Here is a 25,532-nt window from a genome sequence, read left to right on the forward strand (position 1 = left end):
AATACCCAAAACATAATCCACACATCAAATGAGGTACAAGAAGAAATGAGGAGTGGCCCCTGGTTCTGGAAAGACTCAGTGAAACAGTATTCGGCAAAACCAGAATGGGGAAGTGGGAAGGGGTGGGTGGGAGGAAGAGGGGAAGAGAAGGGGGCTTATGGGACTTTTGGGGAGTGGGGGACTAGAAAAGGGGAAATCAATAAATGATATCGAATAAAAAAAAGAATTTCATGAATTCATTGTTTTCAATAACCGAGTAGTATTCCATTGTGTAAATGTACCACCTTTTGTGTATCCATTCCTCTTTTGAGGGACGTTCCTCTGTTGAGCTAGAAAGCATTCTTTCCAGGTTCTGGCTATTATAAATAAGGCTGCTGATATTTTCCACTTCCAAATATTTTCCTAAAAATTTCATGAATTCATTGTTTTTAATTGCTGAGTAGTATTCCATGTATAAAATTATCACATTTTCTGTATCCATTCCTCCATTGAGGGACATCTGGGTTATTTCCAACTTCTGGCTATTATAAATAAGGCTGCTATGAACATAATGGAGCATGTACCCTTATTGCATGCTGAGGAATCCTCTGGGTATATGCCCAGGAGTGGTATAACAGGGTCCTCTGGAAGTGTCATGTCCAGTTTTCTGATGAACCACCAGACTGATTTACAGAGTGGTTGTACCAGCTTGCAATCCCACCAGCAGTGGAGGAGTGTTCCTCTTTCTCACATTCTCACCAACACCTGCTGTCTCCTGAGTTTTTAATCTTAGCCATTCTGACTGATGTGAGGAAACCCAATCACAAAAGAATACACGTGGAAAATGCAGTCATTGATAAGTGGATATTAGCCTAGAAGCTCTGAATACTCAAAACAAAATTAACATATCAAATAATTCCCAAGAAGAAGGAAAGAGAGTACCCTGGACTTGGAAAGGCTTGATATAGCAGTGTAGGGGATTACCAGGGCAAAGAAAGGAGAAGGGGATGATTGGGGAATGGGCAGAGGGAAGAAGGCTTACAGGACATATGGGGAGGGGGGAAACTGGAGAGGGGAAATCATTTGGAATGTAAACAAAGAATATAGAAAATATAAACAAACAAACAAACAAACAAGGCTGCTATGAACATAATGGAGCATGTGTCCCTATTACAAGTTCAACATCTTCTGGGTATATGCCCAGGAGTGGTATAGCTGAGGCTTCTTATAGTACTATGTCCAATTCTCTGAGGAACCACCAACCACACTGTTTTCCAGAGTGGTTGTATCAGGTGGTAATCACACCAGCAGTCGGGGAGTGTTCTTCTTTCCTTACATCCTCTCCAGCTTCTGATGTCACCTGAGTTTTTGAACTTAGCCATTCTGACTGGACTGAGTTGGAATCTAAGTGTTGTTGTGATTTGCATTTCCCTGATGACTAAGGATGATAGAAATTTCTTTAGGTGTTTCTCAGCCATGCAGGATTTCTCAGATGAGAATTCTTTGTTTAGTTCTATACCCCAGTTTTAATGGGGTTATTTTGTTATCTGGAATTTAATTTCTTGAGTTCTTTGTATATATTGAATATTAGTCTTCTATCAGATGCAGGATTTTTAAAGATCTTTTCACAGTCTGTGGATTGCTGTTTTGTCTAAATGACAGTATCCTTTGCCTTACAGAAGCTTTGCAATTTTATGAGGTCCCATTTGACAATTCTTCATCTTAGAGTCTAAGCTATTGGTCTTCAGTTCAGGAAATTTTCCCCTGTGCCCATGGATTAGAGGTTCTTCCCCACTTTCTTTTCTATTAGTTTCAGAGTATCTGGTTTTATGTCGAGGTCCTAGATCCACTTGGAATTGAACTTTGTACAAGGAGATACAAATTGATTGATTTGCACTCTTCAACATGATAACTGCCAGTTGAACCAGCACATTATGCTGAAAATGCTATCTTTTCCCACCGGATGGTTTTAACTCCTTTGTCAAAAATCAAGTGACCATAGTTGCAGTAGGTTCATTTCTGGGTCTTCAATTCTATTACATTGATCTACTGGCTTGTAACTGTACCAATACCATGCTGTTTTTTTTTATTCGATATATATATATATATATATATATATATATATATATATATATACATACATTTCAAATCATTTCCCCTTTTCTGGCCCCCCACTCCCCGAAAGTCACATAAGCCCCCTTCCCTCCCCCTGTTCTCCCATCCACCCCTTCCCACTTCCCTGTTCTGGTTTTGCCTTATACTGCTACACTGAGTCTTTCCAGAACCAGGGGCCAATCCTCTGTTCTTCTTGTACGTCATTTGATGTGTGTATTATGTTTTGGGTATTCCAGTTTTTCAGGCTAATATCAAATTATTAGTGAGTGCATACCATGATTGATCTTTTGAGACTGGGTTACCTCAGTTAATATGATGTTCTCCAGCTCCATCCATTTGCCTAAGAATTTCATGAATTCATTGTTTATAATGGCTGAATTGTACACCATTGTGTAGATATGCCACATTTTTTGCATCCATTCTTCTGTTGAGGGATACCTGGGTTCTTTCCAGCTTCTGGCTATTATAAATAGGGCTGCTATGAACATAGTGGAGCACTTATCCTTATTACATGCAGGGGAATCATCTGGGTATATGCCCAGGGGTGGTACAGCAGGATCCTCTGGAAGTGGCGTGCCCAGTTTTCTGAGGAACCGCCAGACTGATTTCCAGAGTGGTTGTAACAATTTGCAGCCCTACCAGCAGTGGAGGAGTGTTCCTCTTTCTCCACATCCTCACCAACACCTGCTGTCTCCTGAGTTTTTAATCTTAGCCATTCTGACTGGTGTAGGGTCAAATATCAGGGTTGTTTTGATTTGCATTTCCCTGATGAGTACTGAAGTTGAGCATTTTTAAAGATGATTCTCCGCCATCCAAAGTTCTTCAGGTGAGAATTCTTTGTTTAACTCTCTACCCCATTTTTCAATAGGGTTATTTGGTTTTCTGGTGTCTAACTTCTTGAGTTCTTTGTATGTATTGGATATTAGCCCTCTATCTGATGTAGGGTTGGTGAAGATCTTTTCCCCATTTGTTGGTTGCTGATTTGTCCTTTTGATGGTGTCCTTTGCTTTACAGAAACTTTGTAATTTTATGAGGTACCATTTGTCTATTCTTGATCTTGGAGCATATGTTATTGGTGTTCTGTTCAGGAACTTTTCCCTGTACCAATGTCCTTAGGGATCTTCCCAAGTTTCTCTTCTATTAGCTTCAGAGTGTCTGCCTTTATGTGGAGATCCTTGATCCTCCCATGCTCATGGATCAGCAGGATTAATATAGTTAAAATTGCCATTTTGCCAAAAGCAATATACAGATTCAACGCAATACCCATCAAAATCCCAACTCAATTCTTCATAGAGTTAGAAAGAGCAATTCTCAAATTCATCTGGAATAACAAAAAACCCAGGATAGCTAAAACTATTCTCAACAACAAAAGAAATTCTGGGGGAATCAGGATCTCTGACCTCAAGCAATAGTACCGAGCAATAGTGTTAAAAAACTGCATGGTATTGGTACAGTGACAGGCAGGCAGAACAATGGAACAGGATTGAAGACCCAGAAATGAACCCACACACCTATGGCCACTTGATCCTCGACAAAGGGGCTGAAAACATCCAATGGAAAAAAAATAGTCTTTTCAACAAATGGTGCTAGTTCAACTGGACATCAGCATGCAGAAGAATGTGAATTGATCCATTCTTGTCTCCTTGTACCATGCAGTTTTAATGATGGTTTCTCTGTAGTACAGCTTGAGGTCTGGGATGGTGATTCCACTAGAAGATCTTTTATTGTTGAGAATAGTTTTTGCTCTCCTTTTATGTTTTTTGTCATTCAAATTAATTTGAAATTTTTTCTTACTAATTCTATGAGGAATTGAGTTGGAATTTTGATGGGGATTGCATTGAATCTGTGGATTGCTTTTGGCAAGATAGCCATTTTTACTATATTAATCTTGGCAATACATGAGCATGGGAGAACTTTCCCTCTTCTGAACTCTTTTATTTCTTTCTTCATAGACTTGAAGTTCTTGTCATACAGATCTTTCACTTGCTTAGTTAGAGTCAAACCAAGATATTTTATATTATTTGTGACTATTGTATATGGTGTTGTTTCCCTAATTTCTTTCTCAGCCTGTCCATCCTTTGAGTAGAAAGGCATTGATTTTTCGAGTTAAATATATATTCAGTCCCTTCTGAAGTTGTTTATCAGGTTTAGGAAGGCTCTGGAAGAATTTTGGGCATAACTTAAGAATACTATCATATCTTCTGCAAATAGTGATATTTTGATTTCTTTTTCAATTTGTATCCCGTTAACCTCCTTTTGTTGTCTAATTGCTCTGGCTAGGACTTCAAATACTATGTGTAGGTACAGAAATTGGTCAGCCTTGACTAATCCCTGATTTTAGTGGGATTGCTTCAATTTTCTCTCCTTTTAGTTTGATACTAGCTACTGGTTTGCTGTATATTGCTTTTACTATGCTTAGGTATTGGCCTTGAATTGCAAATCTTTCCAAGACTTTTATCATGAAGGGGTGTTGGATTTTGTCAAATGCTTTCTCAACATCTAATGAAATGATCATGTGGTTTTTTTCTTTCAGTTTACTTATGTAGTGGATTACATTGATAGATTTCCATTTATTAAAGCATTCCTGCATCTCTGGTATGAAGCTTCCTTGATCATGATGGATGATCCTTTTGATATGTTCTTGGATTCAGTTTGCAAATCAATCTTTAAATTTTACTAAGCATTCTCCATTCTACTGTGCATAGTTAGTAAATTCTCGGTATCAAGTTTTTAACCTGGATGAAGATACCCACATGAAATACTTATATAAGTATGTCAATAGATTGATAGGTAAGAATATAGATTAGTATGTGTATATTTACTCATTTACTACACAAATACATATACAAATATGACACAGAATTTATAATGTTCAAATTGTGATTGTTACTAATCATTTATAAATTTTATAACATTTAAAGCATCCTAGGTAATTCATAATTCTTATATGAAATCTATAGTTATATCACCTCCCTTTTCTCCAAGTCAGTCTGTGCAGTCCGTGACACCTACAATTCCTCTAAAATTCACATCCATTTATTCTTTCATTGTTATTCCAGTATATATATAATATATACTTATATATACTTGTATATATTATAATTATAAAAACACATTCTGTTGAGTCCACTAGTATTGCTGATGGATATGTTTTTAGGACTGATCAAATGAGCCTGGATAACAATTTGGAGCTTGCTTGGGTAGATTATCTCTTCATTTTTGATGGTCTTTAATTGCCTGCAACCCCTGTGAGGTCTTTCCTGTACATCCTGGAATTGTAGCTCATGTTCTCATTATCCAGGTCTTCTTAAACAGTGGTATTGTTGATATTCCAATAGTGTAGCTTTCTTATAGAAGATCATGTCTTACAAAATATGTCCTTGTCCTCTGCTTTTATGGACTTTGTACTCTGCTTTCACAATGTTCCCTAAGCAGCGTGTATGGATGTTATTTATATATTAACTGAGTCTTGTAATCCATGATCAGTTGGTCTGTGCATTTTGACAGTTTATGTTGTTGGGTTACTTTATGTTTTGTTTTGTTTTTGACTGCTATAAAAAGAAGCTTCTCTGACCAAGAGTTAGATCTACACATATCTGTAAGTATGAGAAAAAATATTTACAATAGAGTTAAAGACCACACTAGTTTAGGAGAGTGACTGTATTACATTCTCTTCTAAGATCCATACCATCCGTCATGGGTGGTTGGCTAGATATTTGTTATTACAATTACATATACCTTGAACAATTATACTAGCATTATAAACAACTTTAATTTTTATAATACAAATTGTTTATGACTTGAGGACCTGAGTAACAAAAATATCCTTTAAGGTAAAAAAAAAAAAAATCACTCTATAAGAAAAGAATACAAATATATGTTTCCATTTTTAATTATGCCAAATACAAAATAAATCAAGTACCAAGTTAACATAAGCTTAATATATTTTATGGATAATAAAGGAAAGATATAATATAGTAAAAGCATAAATTATTTCATAACAAAATAATAGTTCATTAGATATACTTAATATGGGTTATTATTGTTGTGCATGAACTCTCACAATATCCTAGGGTATGTTCTTTATTAAAATTTGCAAGGCTGTTGGCAAAGGATATACCTATGACTATAGACATCATCTTTAAAATCAATAAATATATTTATTTCCTGGGCTTTCTTAAGAGTATATTTTATTGTAATATTTATAGGTACACCATAAAATCAAATGTGGATATGACGAATTACTTGCATTTTATGTTTCATGCATACATGTTTTCCTATTTACTGTTTTCTTATTTAATTTTTTATTTCTTTCTTTGTTTACTCAACATTCTTGTCACAGCCTCACCTGACTACTCATCTCTTCCCAGTCTCACCTTTATAAATCCTCTACCCATCACTCCCCTGCATTCTTCTCAGTGAAGGAGAACACCCCTTAGGTTTTCCACCTCTGTGAAATCAAGTCACAGCAGGACTGAGCTTATCCACTCACACTGGGCCCCAAGCAAGCAGACCAAGTAGGGAAGTAGATACGATGGTAGACAACAGAGTCAGAGAGAGCTGTACTCCACTTGTTACAGGACCCACATGAAGACCAAGCTGGACATCTGCTACAAATGTGTAGAAGTTGAGTTCCAGCCACAGCATGCACTTTGAATGATGGTTCATTCTCTGTAAACTCTCATGGGACCAAGTTAGTTGACTTTGTAGGTCTTGTGTTATGCCTGACCCTTCCTGCTTACTCAATTCTATCCCCATACTTCCACAGGACTCCCAAGTACTACCAGATGGTTGGCTGTGGGTCTTGGCATCTGTTTTCATCTGCTGCTGGATGAAGGCTCTAAGGGACAGTTATGTTAAGTTCCTGTCTACAAGCATAGCAGTGGATAACTAATAGTGTCAGAGGTTAGATTTTTGGAAATATATTGTTTAAATTTGGTTTTGTCCTGGATCATCTTCATTTTTCTGTCTGTGTTGATTGGGAAATTTGCTGAGCATAATAGTCAAGGTTGGCATCTGTGTTTTCATTGATGCTTTAAGATATCTGTCCAGGCTGTTGTTGCTTTTAGAATCTCTGTTGAGAAGTTAGGTATAATTCTGGTATATATGCGATTGCATGTTATTTGGACTAGTTCACTACAGCTTTTCATATTTTCCTTTGTTCTTAGATTCTGTGATTTGATTATTGTGCGGTAGGAGTGATTTCTTTCGTATTCTAATCTAATCAGTGTTCTTTAAGCTTCTTCTATCTTTATAGGCATTTATTCAGGGTTGGAGAAAACATTTTCTTCTATGATTTTGTTGAAAATATTTTCTGTTTCTTGAAGTTGTGACTCTAAACCTTCTTTTTATACATTTATTTGTAGGTTAGGTCTTTTACAGTATCCCAGATTTCTTCTATTCTTTCTTGTATTCCATCTTTTCTATTCTGTTGGTGATTCATTTTTATTATTTATTATTTATTGCTTATTTTATTTATTTGAATTTCAAATGTCATATCCCTTCCTGGTTTGCCCTCCACAAAACCCTTATTCCATCCCCCTTTCCCCTGCTTCTATGAGGGTGCTCCCTTACCCACCCACTCACTCCTGCCTCATCACTCAAGCATTCTCCTATAGGCCTTCACAAGATTAAAGCCCTCATCTCCCATGGATACCAGATAAAGTCATCCTCTGCTACATTTGCAGCAGAATCCATGCTGCATTTGGTTTAGTCCTTGGGATATTTGGGGTGTCTGGTTCCTTGAGATTGTTGGTCTTCCTATTGGTTTGCAAACCCCTTCAGCTCCTTCAGTCTTTCCCCTACCTCCTCCATTGGGTTCCCCATGATCAGTTCAATGGTTGATTGCCATTCACATCTGTATTGGTCAGGCTCTGACAGAGTCTCTTAGGAGACTGCTATATCAGGCTCCTGCCAGCAAGTATTTCTTGGCATCAGCAATAGTGTTTGGGGTTGCTGGCTGCATATGGGATGGATCGCCAGATGTGACGGTCTCTGAACGTCCTTTCCTTCAGCCTCTGTACCATTCTCTGTCCATGTATTTCCTTTAGACAGGAGCAATTCTGTGTTAATACTTTTTGAGATGGGTGGATGGCCCCATCCCTTAACCAGGAAAATTCCTAACCTCTGGATATTGTCTCTACAGATTCTCTCTACCCTAAGTTGGGTATTTCAGCTAATGTCATCTCCTCATCTCCGGTGTGTCCTTGGAACCTGCGGTTTTGCCTGGCATCTGGGACTTCTGATGACTACTGCATCTTCCCATCCTGAATATTCCTGGTCCAGCATGACTTTTGTGGGCAGCTTTTACCTGGAAAATGGAACTTCTTAAAGCAGCTTTGTGTGTCCCAGGGTAAACAGGAGATTATGGAAAGTGGGTGGTGTCTAATTTTGATATTCCTGGTGTAGCAGGCTAGGTGATGGTAGGGAGAGTAGTGGCCAGACAGTGGACCTGTGGCAAGGTCAGGGGGACAACATGCAGCTTAGGGTAGCGGTATATTTCTGTTTTTTCTTTACTAAATTGTTTTAAATTTTGTCAGAGAGTGAAAAATTAATCCTGTGAAGTTGTAGATGAATCCTTAGAAAATATAAAAATATAGCAATTCACTATTAAGGTAACATTCTCTTTTTATTCACGATGTTTTTTGGAATATTTATTCATTTTAACTAATTATTTTTACTTAACACTTGAGAAAACATATGCACACAATCTATTTGATATAGGCCAGACCTAGTGGATAACTCTTACTACTATCCTCATCTATAAGAATAGATTTGAAATAATGCTCAATACACATTTCTTTTCAATTTCATTGATATTTTAGGGAAATTAATTTTTTATTCAATATATTTTTTATTTACATTTCAAATGATTTCCCCTTTTCAGGCCCCCCTACTCCCCGAAGGTCACATAAGCCCCCTTCCCTCCCTCTGTTCTCCCATCCATCCCTTCCCACTTCCCGGTTCTGGTTTTGCCCTATACTGCTACACTGAGTCTTTCCAGAACCACGGGCCAATCCTCTGTTCTTCTTGTACCTCATTTGATGTGTGGATTATGTTTTGGGTATTCCAGTTTTCTAGGGTAATATCCACTTATTACTGAATGCATACCATGATTGATCTTTAGAGTCTGGGTTACCTCACTTAGTATGATGGTCTCCAGCTCCATCCACTTGTCTAAGAATTTCATGAATTCATTATTTCTAATGGCTGAATAGTACTCCAATGTGTGTATATACCACATTTTTTGCATCATTCTTCCGTTGAGGAATACCTGAGTTCTTTCCAGCTTCTGGCTATTATAAATAGGGCTGCTATGAACATAGTAGAGCACATATCCTTATTACATGCAGGGGAATCCTCTGGGTATATGCCCAGGAGTGGTACAGCAGGATCCTCTGGAAGTGACATGCCCAGTTTTCTGAGGAACCAGACTGATTTCCAGAGTGGTTGTACCAATTTGCAACCCCACCTGCAGTGGAGGAGTGTTCCTCTTTCTCCACATCCTCGCCAATACCTGCTGTCTCCTGAATTTTTATTCTTAGCCATTCTGACTGGTGTAAGATGAAATCTCAAGGTTGTTTTGATTTGCATTTCCCTAATGACTAATAAAGTATTAGTCATTAGGGAAATTAATTTTATACCTATGTGCATGTACATGAGGGTAGAAGAGCAGTGTATGTTTAAGTGCATTTTTGAAGGTCAGAAGTTCAAGTATGGAATTAGAGCTCTCTTTTTACTATGTGGGTACCATTTCAGGCAGTATGTGCCTTTAGCACTAGCCTCATGTGAGCCTGTGTTGAGAACTTCCAAATCCTTCAAAGTGGGTTAATTTGTATCTGTGCCAGAATGTAATATCACTCTTCTAATAATTTAAGCCATAAGTGAATACACTCTGCTCTACACAGTTATCTTAACGTCTACCACCTGTCTCTTGAAGATAAGCACATGTTATATATTTATTGAAAAGCAGATAAAATATGGTCTAGGAAAGAATGGAAGCTTGTATTATACAGAAAATTAAACAATATTATATAAAGAAAGAAATTACTTTGTTGATCATACAGAACAAGAAGAACAAACAAAATTTCAAACAGATGGAAGAATATACCCACATGTTGCTTTCAATATTTACAGTACATTTGTTGTTTTTAACAAATATAGTTAGATTTAACATAACACCTCTTATTCTTATTCTGTGTGTGTGTTTGTGTTTGTGTTTGTGTGTGTGTGTGTATGTGTATGTGTAACTCTCTCACACACAACTTTTTTGTTCTATATAGTTATAAGGAACACAGTTTAAGATTAGGGACTGCATCCTTATTATGTATAAATAATTACATGGTTAGTACTCTACATAAGGTTTGTTACATTGTATACTTAAATCAGGCTAAATTCATTCACAGTAGGATAGAAAATTCAGTATGTATTTTAAAATGGTCCTGGTACATATTAGAAACTTGGTTTCAAAGTTTGAAAATGTTCAATATTTGAAGGCATAAGGCATTTTTCAGAAAAAGTCATTCTAGAACTCATTATTAGTTTCAAACATCATATCTTAAATTATTCGATTTCTCCTCTTTCATGGTGTAAAATAAAATATGCCCAATGATTGCTTAAAGAAATAAAACAGAAAGTTTGATACAGATATAATATAGAAGGATTTTCTATTTCTATTTCAAAAAGAACATTTTTGAAATGATAGCAACCATAATCAATTAATTGAAGGAATAATAACTTGTTATTTTAATATATTTCAAACCCAAAGTTTCATTAATATAGCATTAAACAAAGTGTATTATTTTCAAAATCACTGTCTGAATTGAATGTAGATGAAACATCACAAAAGCATATAAAGCATGTAAATTACTATTAATTTGGAAACACAGTGCACTTTTCAAAATTATGGCAAAATGATGTTTGCTGAACCAGTTATGAGGTTGGTTATAAACTAAAATAAGTAAATGTGTTGCAGAAATCAGGGTCTGTAGCATCAAATAGATGAGTAAGGTACTTTGGCTGTGTTAACTGAAGCATTCAGTAATTTTAATCATTGGAAGTATGATGATGGAAGTAATCATCAAGTATGATGAATGTACACCTTTCCAAGAAGTATTAGCCAGCCATTAAAAGTGTGAGAATGAGATGGAGATGTCATTTCACAAGTCCCATTTTCTTCCCTTCTTCTCTTCATTGCTCTTTGGCTTCTTCCAATGAAAGGTTCACATGAGGAAGCAAATCTCAAAAAAGAGATCTCTTGGGGGGGATCCAGAATGTGGAAGGATGACTCCAGGAGTGGCTTCCTCTGCTCATGGGAGCAGACAGCATAAACCTCTTCCAAGGTGAAGATTTGTGGGATTTCAAGTCCTTAGCTTGTGTGAGCTCATGGACTGGTGAAATTTTTCTGTTCAGGGATTGCTTGATTTCTGTGGGAAGCGCAGGGAATGGTAGGTTTTCCTGTTCAGAGTTTTGTGGGATCTTATTCAGACTTTTCACGTAGGATTGTAGGGCTGGAGATGACATTTGTGACAATAACAGTGGATAAAACATTATTATGACAATTAGAGAGGTCTGATGGAGGGGCCTGGCAGCTGGAGCTCTTAGGAATAAGATGGGATGGCCAGGTTGTGCCTTGAGGTTTTACAAGTTTACAACATACACACAGTTTGCAATGTTTATAAAGGCAGTGCACAGCAGAGAAACATTTTCTTGTCCATTGAGTGGGCATAAATACTCAACATTCTTTCATTTTTTATTTCATAATGATGAGGAGTAAAGGCTGGGAAAAGGGGTAACCAAAGTTTATTATCAATTTCCCTACTGGACTGTTAATGATCCATTGGCTAGAGGCATCAGGCTGTTTTATGTATTTTTGGAGATCCATTAGGAGTGTATGATAAGAAACATGCTAATCATTCTAGTGTCTGTTAAAATTAACTTTCAATCAAAAGTAATCAAAAGAGATTGGGACACTTATGCCCATCAAAGGGAAAATCCACAAAGTAGGTGTATCAATTCTAAAGATCTATGTCTCAAATACAAGAGAACCAGCATTCATGTAGTCATAAAAGAAACATTACTAAAGATTAAATCACATATCAAACACCACAAATTAATGGTAGGAGACATCAAAATCCCACTATCAACAAAGTATATGACATTGAGACAGGAACTAAACAGAGAAATAATGAAACTAGCAGAGGTTATGATTCAAATGGACATAATGGATATGTATAGAACATGTCACTCAAATACAAAATGATGTAATTTCTTCTCAGCACCATATAAGAAGTCACAAAGCAAGTCTCAAAAGATATAAGAAGAATGAAATAACCCTTTTCATCCTTATGGAACTTCAAATACAATAGAACCAACAGAATACCTAAATAGTAAAAGAAACTGAACAACTCTTACTTAATGATCACTGGGTCTGGGAAGAAATAAAAAAAATTAAAGACTTTCTGGAACTCCAAGAAAATGAGAGCAGACCATACCCAAATTTATGGTACACAATTAAAACAAGGGTAAAATGAAATTTCATAGCACTATAAACCTTCTTAAAGAAACTGGAATATTCTCATACTAGGGAATTAAATTATGCATACAAGTTCTAGGGAAAAATTGAAGAAAAAGGAAACACACAAAACTCAGGGCTATAATAAATAAATTAGAAAAAAAGAGAACAATACAAAGAATCAAAATATCCTAAAGCTGGCTATTTAAGAAAATCAACAAGATTAACAAAACATAGCCAAACTAATGAAAAGGTAAACAGAAAGTATCCAAATTAGCAAAATCAGAAATGAAAAGGAGACCTAACATTTTCTCAGACACTGAGAAAATCCAAAGAATCATTAGATCATCTCTCAAAAGCTTGTATACTACAAAATTGGAAAATGTAAATGAAATATATTATTTTCTAGGTAGGTAACAACAATCGAAGTTAAATCAAGACCAGGTAAACTACCTAAATAGTCCTATAACCCCTAAAGAATTTGAAGGTGTCATTAAAATTTGCCCTGCTCCCCGCCCCCGCCGAAAACACCTAGTTCCAGGTGTTTTTAGCAAAGAATTCTATTAGACTTTCAAAGAAAAACTAAAACAAATACTCTTCAAACTATTCTGCAAAACAGGAAGGGAAGGAACACTGCCAAACTTAGTTTATGAGGACCAGTCACCTTGACATCTAAACCACAGGAAGACTCCAAAATGTTTTTTTCAGACCAATCTTTATTAGTAATAATGATGCAACATTATTCAATAATATATTTGCAAATTGAATCCAAGAACACATCAAAGACTTCCTTTACCAAGAATAAGATGGTTTCAGTCTAGGGATTCAGGGGTGGTTTAATATACAAAAAGCTGTTAATGTAATTTACAATATCAACAAACTGAATGACAAAGAAGAAAAAAAGAGGAATGACCTTGAACTCATTGTTACAGGAGATAAGTTTACGAATAGAACATCAATAACTCAGGCTATAGGATTAACAATTAATAAATAGGGCCTCTTGAAACGGCAAAGTTTCTTAAGGAAAATGACAAAATCAATAAGATAGAAATAATAGAATCCAGATTGGAAAATCATCTTCACGTATACTACATATGAGAGAGAATTAATATCCAAAATATATTTTAAAAAAATGAAAATGTTGGGAACCAACAACCCAAATAACACAATTACAATTAAAAAAAATAGGTACAGACCTAAACAGAGAATTCTCAACACTGGAATTTCCAATAATCAAAAAGCACTTAAAGAAATGTTTATCTTCTTTAGTCATTAGGGAAATGCAAATCAAAATGACTCTGAAATTCCAGCTTTCACCCATCAGATTGGCTAAGATCAAATTTTCAAGGGGCAGAAATTCAAGCTGACAAGAATGTGGAACAATAGAATGCTCCTCCATTGCTGATTAGAATGCAAACTTGTACAGCTACTCTGGAAATCAATTTGAAGGTTTCTCTGAAATTGGGAGTCATTTTACCTCAAGTCACAGCTAGATGGCCTTGAAAATGAATGCAAATCTGCAAGTGATAGAGATAAGGATATTGGGGGTATCTTCATGATGTAACAGAAATCATGAATGAGGAAGGCACCCAAGAATCAAAAGAGGAGACCTTAGCTATGACTCACAGCATTGACGATATGAAATCTGAAGAGGCTACTTCCTTCAGCTAGGCAGGGAGTGGAGTGATACAGACATCAATTCTCTCACAAAAATTTCAACGCAAAATTTATCCTATCTACAAGAAATGCAGGCATGGTGATGGAACAGACACTGAGAAAATGGGCAACCAATAATAGTTTCAACTTGAGACCCTTCCCAATCCCTAACACCATTAATGATACTCTGTTATGCTTGCAGTTGGGATCTTATTGTCCTCTGAAAGGCTATACCCAGCAACTGACTCAGCCAGAAACAGACACTTATCACAAAACATTGGGTGGAGCTTGGGGACTCATAGAAGAAGAGGAGGAAGGATTTCAGCCCTGAATGGGAAGGAACTCCACAAAAAGATCAACAGAGTCAACTAACCTGTACCTTTGGGACTGCCTTCTACCCGGGCGGTTTTGTCTTACACCAACAGTACAGGAAGCCTCACAGAGACTGGAAGTGACAGGGTAGAATGATACTGGAGAGCCTCAACAGATCAGAGGAGAAGGGAAAGGGGCCAAAGGGTATGCCTTAAGGGAGGGGGGTGACCAAGGCAGTTAGCAGTATGTGAAGTTAATAAGTAAAAAAAGGAAACCGCATTAAAATGTATTAGTTAATAATAATGAGGATGATGATGATGATGATAATGATGATGATAATAATAATAATAATAATAACAGCAACTTAGGGAGCACAATAACAAGAAAAGAAAATGCATGCTACTAGACTGTATTTAGAAAACAATAGAACAAAATATTGATTGAATGATTCTTTGGCTATTTTTACCTATACAATTCAAATATTTTAACTAAAATATGAGCATTACTATGAAGGTCAGTAATTATTGCAAAAGGTCTCATTAGAACAATTTGTCAAATGTCTGTTAAGTTCACTATTTCTTAATATCTCTTAACATCAATGGACTCAATTCCCCAATAAAAAAACATAGACTTACAGACTGGATAAGGAAATAGGACCCTACATTTTGCTGTATACATGAAACACACCTCAGTGTCAAAGACAAAAACTACCTTAGAGTAAAAGGCTGGAAGACAAATTTGAAAGCCAATTCTTTTATTTTGATTTATATTTTATTTTATTATTATATTTTTATTCGATATATTTTTTATTTACATTTCAAATGATTTCCCCTTTTGTGGCCCCTCACTCCCCGAAAGTCGCATAAGCCCCCTTCCCTCCCCCTGTTCTCCCATTCATCCCACCCCACTTCCCTGTTCTGGTTTCACTCTATACTGCTACACTGAGTCTTTCCAGAACCAGGGGCCACTCCTCCATTCTTCTTGTACCTCATTTGATGTGTGGATTATGTTTTGGGTATTCCAAATTTCTAGGCTATATCCACTTATTAGTGAGTGCATATCATGATTAATCTTTTGAGACTGGGTTACCTCACTTAGTATGATGTTCTCCACCTCCATTCATTTGTCTGAGAATTACATGAATTGATTGTGTACTCCATTGTGTGTGTATATATATATATATATATATATATATATATATATATATCACATTTTTTGCATCCATTCTTCCATTGAGTGATACCTGGGTTCTTTCCAGCTTCTGGCTATTATAAATAGAGCTGCTATGAACATATTGGAGCACATATCCTTATTACATGCAGGGGAATCCTCTGGGTATATGCCCAGGAGTGGTATAGCAGGATCTTTTGGAAGTGACATGGCCAGTTTTCTGATGAACCACCAGGCTGATTTCCAGAGTGGTTGTACCAATTTGCAACCCCACCAGCAGTGGAGGAGTGTTCCTCTTTCTCCACACCCTTGCGAACACCTGCTGTCTCCTGAATTTTTAATCTTAGCCATTCTGACTGGTGTAAGGTGATATCTCAGGGTTGTTTTGATTTGCCTTTCCCTAACGACTAATGAAGTTGAGCATTTCATATGATGCTTCTCAGTTATCTGAAGTTCTTCAGGTGAAAATTCTTTTTGTAGCTCTGTACCCCATTTTTAATAGGGTTATTTGGTTTTCTGGGGTCTAACTTCTTTAGTTCTTTGTATATATTGGATATTAGCCCTCTATCTGATGTAGGATTGGTGAAGATCTTTTCCCAATTTGTTGGTTGCCGATTTGTCCTCTTGATGGTGTCCTTTGCCTTACAGAAACTTTGTAATTTTATGAGGTCCCATTTGTCAATTCTTGATCTTAGAGCATAAGCTATTGGTGTTCTGTTCCGAAAATTTCCCCTGTACCACTGTCCTCAAGGGTCTTCCCCAGTTTCTTTTCTATTATCTTCAGAGTGTCTGGCTTTATGTGGAGGTCCTTGATCCATCTGGAGTTGAGCTTAATACAAGGAGACAAGGGAGGATCAATTCGCATTCTTCTGCATGCCTACCTCCAGTTGAACCAGCACCATTTGTTGAAAACGCTTTCTTTTTTCCATTGGATGTTTTCAGCCCCTTTTTCGAGGATCAAGTGGCCATAGGTGTGTGGGTTCATTTCTGGATCTTCAATCCTGTTCCATTGATCTGCCTGCCTGTCACTATACCAATGCCATGCAGTTTTAAACACTATTGCTCTGTAGTATTGCTTGAAGTCAGGGATACTGATTCCCCCAGACTTTCTTTTGTTGCTGAGAATAGTTTTAGCTTTCCTGTTTTTTTTTTTTTTTTTTTTTTTTTTTTGTTATTCCAGATGAATTTGAGAATTGCTCTCTCTAACTCTATGAAGAACTGAGCTGGGATTTTGATTGGTATTGTATTGAATCTGTATATTGCTTTTTGCAAAATGACTATTTTAACTATAGTAATCCTGCTGATCCATGAGCATGGGAGATTTTTCCAGTTTTTCAGGTCTTCTTCCATTTCCTTTTTCAGAATCTTGAAGTTCTTGTTATACAGATCTTTCACATGTTTGGTAAGAGTCACCCCAAGGTACTTTATACTGTTTGTGGTTATTGTGAAGGGTGTCATTTCCCTAATTTCTTTCTCAGCCTGCTTATCCTTTGAGTATAGGAAGGCCACTGATCTGCTTGAGTTGATTTTATAACCTGCCACTTTGCTGAAGCTGTTCATCAGCTGTAGGAATTCTCTAGTGGAGGTTTTTGGGTCACTTAGGTAGACTTTCATGTCATTTGCAAATAATGATAGTTTGACTTCTTCCTTTCCAATCTGTATCCCTTTGACCTCCTTATGTTGTCTAATTGCCTGAGCTAGTACCGCAAGTACAATATTGAAAAGATAAGGAGAAACCAACTTCCCTTATGAACATCAATGAAAAAATTACTCAATTAAATTCTTTCCAATGGAATCCAAGAACACATAAAAATGATCTTCTACTGTGATCAATTAGGCTTTATTCTAGGGATGCAGGGATGGTTCAATATACGTAAATCCATCAATGCAATCCACTACATAAACAAACTCAAAGAAAAAAAAACCACATGGTCATTTTATTGGATGCTGAAAAAGTATTTGATAAAATTCAGCATCCTTTCGTGCTTAAGGTCTTGGAAAGAACAGGAATTCAAGGCCCATACCTAAACATAGCAAAAGCAATATACAGCAAACCAGTAGCCAGCATCAAACTAAATGGAGAGAAACTTGAAGCAATCCCACTAAAATCAGGGACTAGACAGGGCTGCCCCCTTTCTCCTTATCTTTTCAATATTGTACTTGAGGTACTAGCTCGGGCAACTCGAGAAAATAAGGAAGTCAAAGGGATACAAATTGGAAAGGAAGCAGTCAAACTATCATTATTTGCAAATGACATGATAGTCTATCTAAGTAACCCAAAAACCTTCGCTAGAGAACTCCTATAGCTGATAAACAACTTCAGCAAAGTGGCAGGTTATAAAATCAACTCAAGCAAATCAGTGGCCTTCCTATACTCATAGGATAAGCAGGCTGAGAAAGAAATTATGGAAATGACCCCCTTCACAATAGCCACAAACAGTATAAAGTACTTTTCAATATTTTACTTGAGGTAGTAGCTCAGGCAATTAGACAACATAAGAATGTCAAAAGGATACAAATTGGAAACGAAGCAGTCCAACTATCACTATTTGCAGATGATATGATAGTCTAATTTCTTGAGAGACTTGAAATTATTGTCATATAGGTCTTTCACTTGTTTGGTAAGAGTTACCCCAAGATAGCTTATATTATTTTTGGCTATTGTGAAAGTAGTTTTTGCTAATTTCTTTCTCAGTCTGTCTATCATGTGTATAAAGAAAGGATATTGACTTATTTGGGTTCATTTTATATCCCAACCATTTAGCAGAAGTTGTTTATCATCTTGAGAAGTTCTGTGGTAGAATGTTTGGGGTTGCTTATATATACTATCACATCATCTGCAAATAATGATACCTTTATTTCTTCTTTGTCAGTGTGTATCCCCTTGATCTCTTTTTGTTGTCTTATTGTTCTACCTCGCCCTTTGAGCAGTATATTGATTAGTTATGGGGAGGGGGTGCTTCCTTTTCTTGTCCCTGATTTTAGTGAGAATGCTGCAAGTATGTCTCCATTTAATTTGATATTAGCTTTTGGCTTAAAGTAAATTGCTTTTATTAAGTTTAGATGTGGGCCTTAAATTCCTGGAATCTCCTATACTTTTAACAAAAAGGGCTATTGTATTTTATAAAATTCTTTTACTTCATCTAAGGAAATAATCATGTGTAATTTTTCTTTTAGTTTATTTATCTAGTGCATTAAATTAATGGATTTTCATATATTAAACCAACGTGGTATCCCTGGAATGAAGCCTACTTGAGTGTGCTTAATGATGGTTTTGATGTGTTCTTAGATTTGGTTTTCAAAAATTTTGTTGAGTGTTTTTGCATTGATATTCATAAGCGAGATTAGTCTGAAATCTTCCCCCCCTTTTTTGTTTGGTTCTTTGTGTGTTTTGGGTATACTGTGGCTTCATAGAATGAGCTAGTCAGTGTTCCTCTGTTCTATTTTTGGAATAGTTTGAAGAATATGGGTGTCAAGTCTTCTTTGAAGGTCTCCATCTGACCCTGGGCTTTTCTTTCTTTTTTTTTTTTTTTTTTTTTTTTTTGGTTGGGAGGTTTTTAATGACTTTTTCTATTTCCTTGTTCGATATGTGCCTGTTTAGATAGTTTACCTGCTCTTCAGTTAATTTTGGTATGTAGTATCTGTGTAGAAAACCATCCATTTCATCTAGATTTTCCAGTTTTGTTGAGTAAAGATTTTTATAGTAGGATCTGATTGTTTTTTTGAATTTTCTCCCTTTCTGTAATATCTTCCTTTACATTTCTGATTTTGTTGATTTGGATTCTGCCTTTGAGCCCTTTAGTTAGTTTGGCTAGGGGTTTATCTATCTTGTTGATTCTCTCAAAGAACCAACTTTGTGTTTCCTTATTCTTTGTATTGTTCCCTTCATTTCTATTTGCTTTATTTTAGTCCTGAGTTTGACTATATCCTAATGCCTATCCCTCTTGGGTGAGATTGCTTCTTTTTTTTTTTTTTCTAGAGCTCTTAATTATGCTGATAACTTGTTAATGTCAGATCTCTATAGTTACTTTACCAGGCACTTAGTGCTATGAACTTTCTGCTTAGCCCTGCTTTCATTGTGTCCAATAAGTTTAGAAATGATGTGTCAAACTTTTCCTTAAATTTGAGGAAGTTTTTAATTTCTTTCTTTATTTCTTCCCTGACCAATTTACCATTAAGGAGAAAGTGGTTCAGTTTCCATGTGTATGAGGGTTTTCTGTTGCTTTCGCTGGTATTGAAAGCCAGCCTTTGTCTAAGGTGATCTAATAGGATGCATAGGATTATTTCATTTTTCTCATATTGTTTGAGGGTTGTTTTGTGAGCAATTATATGGTCAGTTTTGAGCATGTGCCAGGAGCTGATGAAAAGAAGCTATATTATTTTGTTTTAGGGCATAATCTTCTGTAGATATCTGTTAAATCCATTTGGTTCATAACTTAGATTAGGTTCACTACTAGGTTCTATTCAGTTTCTGTTTTGATAGACTGTCCATTGGAGATAGTGGGGTGTTGATGTCTCCCACTATTATTATGTGTGTTTCAATGTGTATTTGAGCTTTAGTAAAGTTTCTTTTATGGATATGTATGTGTGCTTTCATTTGGGTAAAAGATGTTCAGAATTAAGACTTTCACTTGGTGAATTTCGTTTCCCTTGAGGTGTCCTTCCTCATCAGGCTTGGTAACTTTTGGTTATCATGGGTATTAGGATGGCAATTCCAGCTTGTTTTCTGGGACCATTTGCTTAGAAGACCTTTTTCCATCCTTTTACTCTGAGATATTAACTGTCTTTGTTATTCATGTGTGTTTCTTATAAGCAGCAAAATGCTGGATCTTGTTTGTTTATCAAGTTGGCTAGCTTATGTATTTTATAGGAGAGTTGAGCCCATTAATATGTTTGTTTTTGTAAGTGGATTTATGTACTTGTGGTTCTCTCCTTTTGGCTTTGTTGTAAGATAGTTAATATCTTTTTGTTTGTTTGTTTGTTTTTGTTTTTGTTGTTTTTTATATTATTCTATATAATTTTTTATTTACATTTCAAATGATTTCCCCTTTTCTAGCCCCCCACTCCTCGAAAGTCCTATAAGCCCCCTTCTCTCCCCCTGTCCTCCCACCCACCCCTTCCCACTTCCCCGTTCTGGTTTTGCCGAATACTGCTTCACTGAGTCTTTCCAGAACAAGGGGCCTTCTTTCTTCTTGTACCTCATTTGATGTGTGGATTAAGTTTTGGGTATTCCGGTTTTTTAGGTTAATATCCACTTATTAGTGAGTGCATACCATGATTCACCTTTTGAGTCTGGGTTACCTCACTTAGTATGATGTTCTCTAGTTCCATCCATTTGCCTAAGAATGTCATGAATTCATTGTTTCTAATGGCTGAATAGTACTCCATTGTGTAGATATACCTCATTTTTGGAATCCACTCTTCTGTTGAGGGATACCTGGGTTATTTCCAGCATCTGGCAATTATAAATAGGGCTGCTATAAACATAGTAGAGCATGTATCCTTATTACATGGTGGGGAATCCTCTGGGTATATGCCCAGGAGTGGTATAGCAGGATCTTCTGGAAGTGAGGTGCCCAGTCAGAGGAACTGCCAGACTGATTTCCAGAGTGGTTGTACCAATTTGCAACCCCACCAGCAGTGGAGGAGTGTTCCTCTTTCTCCACACCCTCTCCAACACCTGCTGTCTCCTGAATTTTTAATCTTAGCCATTCTGACTGGTGTAAGATGACATCTCAGGGTTGTTTTGATTTGCATTTCCCTAATGACTAATGAAGTTGAGCATTTTTTAAGATGCTTCTCCGCCATCCAAAGTTCTTCAGGTGAGAATTCTTTGTTTAACTCTGTACCCCATTTTTAATAGGGTTGTTTGGTTTTCTGGAGTCTAACTTCTTGAGTTCTTTATATATATATATTGGATATTAGCCCTCTATCTGTTGTAGGATTGATTGGTGAAGATCTTTTCCCAATTTGTTGGTTGCCGATTTGTCCTCTTGATGGTGTCCTTTGCCTTACAGAAACTTTGTAATTTTATGAGGTCCCATTTGTCAATTCTTGATCTTTGAGCATACGCTATTGGTGTTCTGTTCAGAAAGTTTCTCCCTGTACCTATATCCTCAAGGGTCTTCCCCAGTTTCTTTTCTATTAGCTTCAGAGTGTCTGGCTTTATGTGGAGGTCCTTGATCTCCTTAGTACAAGAAGACAAGGATGGATCAATTCGCATTCTTCTGCATGCTGACCTCCAGTTGAACCAGCACCATTTGTTGAAAAGGCTATCTTTTTTCCATCGGATGTTTTCAGCCCCTTTGTGGAGGATCAAGTGGCCATAGATGTGTGGGATCATTTCTGGATCTTCAATCCTGTTCCATTGATCTGCCTGCCTGTCACTGTACCAATACCATGCAGTTTTTAACACTATTGCTCTGTAGTATTGCTTGAGGTCAGGGATACTGATTCCCCCAGAATTTCTTTTGTTGCTGAGAATAGTTTTAGCTATCCTGGGTTTTTTGTTATTCCAGATGAATTTGTTAATTGCTTTTTCTAACTCTGTGAAGAATTGAGTTGGGATTTTGATGGGTATTGCATTGAATCTGTATATTGCTTTTGGCAAAATGGCCATTTTAACTATATTGATTCTGGCGATCCATGAGCATGGGAGGTTTTCCCATTTTTTGAGGTCTTCTTCCATTTCCTTCTTCAGAGTCTTGAAGTTCTTGTCGTAAAGATCTTTCACATGTTTGGTAAGAGTCACCCCAAGATACTTTATACTGTTTGTGGCTATTGTGAAGGGGGTCATTTCCCTAATTTCTTTCTCAGCCTGCTTATCCTTTGAGTATAGGAAGGCCACTGATTTGCTTGAGTTGATTTTATAACCTGCCACTTTGCTGAAGTTGTTTATCAGCTGTAGGAGCTCTCTAGTGGAGTTTATTGGGTCACTTAGGCAGACTATCATGTCATCTGCAAATAATGATAGTTTGACTTCTTCCTTTCCAATTTGTATCCCTTTGACCTCCTTATGTTGTCGAATTGCCCGAGCTAGTACCTCAAGTACAATATTGAAAAGATAAGGAGAGAGGGGGCAGCCCTGTCTAGTCCCTGATTTTAGTGGGATTGCTTCAAGTTTCTCTCCATTTAGTTTGATGCTGGCTACAGGTTTGCTGTATATTGCTTTTATTATGTTTACGTATGGGCCTTGAATTCCCGTTCTTTCCAAGACTTTAAGCATGAAAGGATTCTGAATTTTGTCAAATGCTTTTTCAGCATCCAATGAAATGACAATGTGGTTTTTTTCTTTGAGTTTGTTTATGTAGTGGATTGCATTGATGGATTTCCGTATATTAAACCAACCCTGCATTCCCGGGATAAAGCCTACTTGATCATGGTGGATGATCGTTTTGATGTGTTCTTGGATTCGGTTGGCAAGAATTTTATTGAGTATTTTTGCATCGATGTTCATAAGGGAAATTGGTCTGAAGTTCTCTTTCTTTGTTTGATCTTTGTGTGGCTTTGGTATCAGCGTAATTGTGGCTTCATAGAAGGAATTGGGTAGTGTTCCTTCTGTTTCTATTTTGTGGAATAGTTTGAAGAGTATTGGTGTTAACTCTTCTTTGAAGGTCTGGTAGAATTCTGCATTGAAACCATCTGGTCCTGTGCTTTTTTTGGTTGGAAGACTTTCTATGACTCCTTCTATTTCTTTAGGCGTTATGGGACTGTTTAGATGATCTATTTGGTCCTGATTTAATTTTGGTATTTGGTATCTGTCAAGGAAATTGTCCATTTCCTCCAGATTCTCCAGTTGTGTTGAGTACAGGCTCTTGTAGTAGGATCTGATGATTTTTTGGATTTCCTCAGTTTCCGTTGTTATATCTCCCTTTTCATTTCTCAGTTTGTTAATTTGGATACTTTCTCTGTGCTCTTTGGTCAGTCTGGCTAAGGGTTTATTTATCTTGTTGATTTTCTCAAAGAACCAGCTCCTGGATTCGTTAATTCTTTGTACGGTTCGCTTTGTTTCCAATTGATTGATTTCAGCCCTGAGTTTGATGATTTCCTGCCTTCTACTCCTCCTGGGTGAATTTGCTTCTTTTTGTTCCAGGACTTTCAGGTGTGTCATTAAGCTGCTAGTGTATGCTCTCCCCATTTTCTTTTTGGAGGCACTCAGGGCTATGAGTTTACCTCTTAGCACTGCTTTCATTGTGTCCCAAAGGTTTGGGTATGTTGTGCCTTGATTTTCATTAAATTCTAAAAAGTCTCTGATTTCTTTATTTCTTCTTTGGTCAAGGTGCCATTGAGTAGAGTATTATTCAGCCTCCATGTGTATGTGGGCTTTCTGTTGTTTTTGTTGCTATTGAAAATCACTCTTACACCATAGTGATCTGATAGGAGGCATACCATGCAGTTTTTAACACTATTGCTCTGAAGTACTGCTTGAGTTCAGGGATACTGATCCCCCCAGACTTTCTTTTGTTGCTGAGAATAGTTTTAACTATCCTGGGTTTTTTGTTATTCCAGATGAATTTGATAATTGCTCTTTCTAACTCTGTAAAGAATTGACTTGGAATTCTGATGGGTATTGCATTGAATCTGTATATTGCTTTTGGCAAAATGGCCATTTTAACTATATTGATTCTACCGATCCATGAGCATGGGAGGTTTTCCATTTTTTGAGGTCTTCTTCCATTTCCTTCTTCAGAGTCTTGAAGTTCTTGTCATACAGATTTTTCACATGTTTGGTAAGAGTCACACAAAGATACTTTATACTGTTTGTGGCTATTGTGAAGGGGGTCATTTCCCTAATTTCGTTCTCAGCCTGCTTATCCTTTGAGTATAGGAAGGCCACTGATTTGCTTGCATTGATTTTATAACCTGCCACTTTGCTGAAGTTGTTTATCAGCTGTAGGAGCTCTCTAGTGGAGTTTTTTGGGTCACTTAGGTAGACTATCATGTCATCTGCAAATAATGATAGTTTGACTTCTTCCTTTCCTTTGTATCCCTTTGACCTCCTTATGTTGTCGAATTGCCCGAGCTAGTACCTCAAGTACAATATTGAAAAAATAAGGAGAGAGGGGGCAGCCTTGTCTAGCCGCTGATTTCAGTTAGATTGCTTCAAGTTTCTCTCCATTTAGTTTGATGCTGGCTACCGGTTTGCTGTATGTTACTTTTACTATGTTTAGGTATGGGCCTTGATTCCTTTTCTCTCCAGGACTTTAAGCATGAAAGGATGCTGAATTTTGTCAAATGCTTTTTCAGCATCCAATGAAATGACCATGTGGTTTTGTTCTTTGAGTTTGTTTATGTAGTGGATTGCATTGATGGATTTCTGTATATTGAACCAACCCTGCATTCCCAGGATAAAGCCTACTTGATCATGGTGGATGATCGTTTTGATGTGTTCTTGGATTCAGTTGGCAAGAATTTTATTGAGTATTTTTGCATCGATGTTCATAAGGGAAATTGGTCTGAAGTTCTCTTTCTTTGTTGGATCTTTGTGTGGTTTTGGTATCAGCGTAATTGTGGCTTCGTAGAAGGAATTGGGTAGTGTTCCTTCTGTTTCTATTTTGTGGAATAGTTTGAAGAGTATTAGTGTTAACTCTTCTTTGAAGGTATGATAGAATTCTGCACTGAAACCACTGGTCCTGTGCTTTTTTTGGCTGGAAGACTTTCCATGACTCCTTCTATTTCTTTAGGCATTATGGGACTGTTTAGATGGTCTATTTGGTCATGATTTAATTTTGGTATTTGGTATCTGTCAAGGAAATTGTCCATTTCCTCCAGATTCTCCAGTTGTGTT

The sequence above is a fragment of the Apodemus sylvaticus genome, chromosome 4 (assembly GCF_947179515.1).
Source record: "Apodemus sylvaticus chromosome 4, mApoSyl1.1, whole genome shotgun sequence".
NCBI classification, from domain to species: Eukaryota; Metazoa; Chordata; class Mammalia; order Rodentia; family Muridae; genus Apodemus; species Apodemus sylvaticus.